Source organism: Capra hircus, chromosome 18 (assembly GCF_001704415.2).
Source record: "Capra hircus breed San Clemente chromosome 18, ASM170441v1, whole genome shotgun sequence".
NCBI lineage: Eukaryota > Metazoa > Chordata > Mammalia > Artiodactyla > Bovidae > Capra > Capra hircus.
The window spans coordinates 59,824,219-59,827,272 of NC_030825.1; the positions used below are offsets into that span (position 1 = coordinate 59,824,219).

Here is a 3,054-nt window from a genome sequence, read left to right on the forward strand (position 1 = left end):
TCAGCACAAGTTTTTCAGTTATTGTTACCAAAAGTAGCCACAAGGTGGCATCATTTTTCATCCTCCACTTTTTTGGGTAATTTATTTTTTTCTGATAGAGTTGATTTCCGACTCTGTTTGTTTTAGGTGTACAGGAACTTGATTCAGTCATAAATAGATGTACCGCTGTTCTTTTGGGGGATCTTTTCCCATGAAGGTTATCACAGTGTGTTTCCTTCAACTTGCTGCGCTGTTCATTTGGTCCTTTTAGATGACCTGTTTGATATGTAGTGATGTGAGCATTTTAATCCCTCTTAGTGTATCCCTCCTGCAACGTTTTAAAAAAATAATCACGAGTTGGTTTTTTAACTCTGAGTCTGTTTCTATTTGCAAATTATTTCATTTGCATGAATTTCTGGCTTCCACATTTCAGTACTATTTTAGGATGTTTGCCTTTGGTCTCATACCTCAGTGTGATAATCTCTCAGTACATCCATGCTGCTGCTCATGGCAGTTTTTTGTTTTTGTTTTTTTTTTTTTCCTGAGTGTATTCCACTGTCTAGATGGGCCAGTTAGTCTTCATTTTTCTGTCGATGGATATTTTGGTTAATGCTCTGACTTGGCTATTGTGAATAGTGCTGCCCTGAAAATAGAAATGTACATATTCTTTGGAATTAGGATTTTTTCCAGATCAAAGCAAGGAGTGGTATTGCTGGAAAACGTGGTAACTCTCTATTTCGTGTTTCAAGGAGCCTCCAGATATTTTCCTTCGTGGCTGCACCCACCCATTTACAACCCTGCCCACGGCGTAGGAGGGTTTCCTGTTCCCCTCGCCCTCCGCAGCACTTAAGCTTCGAAGATCTTTTGAGGATGGCCGTTCTGAGCCGTGTGAGAAGATGGCTCACGGTAGTTTTAATTTGCACTTCTTTACTACTTACTGATGATGAGTATCTTTCCACGGGCTTTTTACCTTCTACGGGGGAGTACAGTTAACCTCCGGAAAGTGGCTTCTTGAAAGTCAGCCCTGTTTTGAATTCTCTTCATATGATTTACCCTGGAAGATTTCTTTAGGGCTGGTGTCATTTATTTTTATTTATTTTTTTTACCTTCTTGTTAACATTTTCATTATAGTATTTCCTTTTAAATTCATTCAAAACAAACAAAAAAGTAAAACAAAGACAGTGGTCCCAGAAGGAATGCAGGATTCGTTTTAGTTACAGCACAGAGATTCTTCTCTCAGTGGGAACTGTGCTCTTGGTTTCAGCAATAAGTGAGGGGAAGGTCTTGCGCTTTTGAAGTTCTGAGGGGTGCAGGGCGCCCCCGTTAGTAGGGGTAGATGGGAAATGCTATCTGCAACGGTCCAAGGCTGGAACGGTCTTCCAGTCACTGTGGCGTCCACCTGCTGTCAGGGTTAGTTCCAGATTTTGAGGAAGCTGTCCCAGGACCCCGTCGCCATGGCCATCCCGTCATCAGTTACCCCCAGGCAGCTCACGCGGTTTTCATGCCCGGCCAAGACCCCTGCCCTGTCGGCTTTGAGGGCGTCCCAGACGTTGCAGTTGAAGTCGTTGTACCCTGAGAGAAGGAGGCGCCCACTCTTGGAGAAGGAGACGGAGGTGATCCCGCAGATGATGTTGTCGTGGGAGTAGGTCCTGAGCTCCTGGTCCGCACGGAGGTCGAACAGCCGGCAGGTGGCGTCGTCTGAGCCAGTGCCAAATGCGTCGCGGTTCGGGAAGAAACAGATGGCGTTGATATCGGGCTCGTGGCCGGTGAAGGTTTGCCGGCACACCCCTTCTCGCACGTCCCAGAGTTTGGCTGAAGCGTCACAAGCACCAGAGGCAGTCTGGTGTCCGGAGCGAGTGAAAGGCTCATCACGTCCCCGGTGTGTCCAGGGAATGTGGTCGTCTGCTGGCCAGTCTCGATGTCCCACAGGGCACAGGTGGTGTCTCCAGAGCCGGTAACGATCTGATTGTCATCCAGAAAACCGCAGCACGACAGGTAACCTGTGTGTCCAGCCAGCTCACGATTCACACGACATTCCCTTCACGAGTTTTCAGACTGTAAATGGAGCAGATGTTATCCAGGCCTCCGCAGGCCACGTAGTTCCCAGAAGGGCCATAAGCGCACGTCATGACCCGCGAGGAGCGCAGAGGGATGGCATGGACCTTGTTTGTGGTGTAGCTGTCCCAGATAATAAGTTTACCGTCCTGCGAGGCACTGACTAGAAGCCTGGAGTCGGTGGCCCAGTGCATGGCATAGATCTTGGCCAAGTGTCCCCTCAGCGTCCTCCTGGTGCGCGTCTGGACTCTTCCCACAGGGTCAGTGTTTGTGATCTGAGAGAGAGTCGCGTCTGCACACGCCTTCCGAGCATCTCCAATTTGGTCTTTAAGCTGTTCGGCCTCCTGCCGTAACTGGTCAAGTTCACTCATCTTCTAATCTTAGTGCTCTTCAAAGCCACCTCAAAGAATCTGAGATCTTAATTCAGAAGTGCTGCTGGTCTGTTCTCCCAAACATGTAAAACTGTCTGCAACAGAGAAAAGGCTCGACGCCTCGTCCTGCCTGCCGCGCCCGCTCCCCGCCGCCTCAGCCGCCGCTCCGGGAGGTGGTCGTGCTCCGGCCGCTCCGCGGGCGCTGCGGGCAGGTGCGCCGGCGAAGCTCGGTCCGGTCGGTCCCGCGGCTGCTGCTCCACTCCCGCGCCCGCTCCCGCTCCGCTCCCGCCGCCGCGCCGCCTCCGTCCGCCCCAGACGCCTCCTCCAGCCACCGGGATGGGCGCGGCGGCCCTTCGGCTGGTGTCATTTAGAGCCGAGCCCAATAGCCCCGGTTTTCAAGTGCTTGTTACAGGGAATGACCACAAGGTGGCAGCATTTCTTCACGCCCCCTCTGGTTACCTGGGCAACCAGAGCCTTAGGGCAAGTCTGGTTTCTGGGTTGTCAATAAGAATGCCTCCCGGGGATCTTCCAGACGCAGGGATTGAACCCGCTTCTCCCCACGTCTCCTGCATTGGCAGATGGATTCTTTACCACTAGCGCCACCTGGGAAGCCCTAAGGCTTGTGTCTCCTTATTTCTTCCCTCTTACC

At 51.1% G+C, this 3,054-nt stretch overlaps 1 pseudogene; it reads right to left on the bottom strand.

Moving 5' to 3' along the window:
- LOC108638014 lies at positions 1,169–2,514 on the bottom strand (annotated as a pseudogene).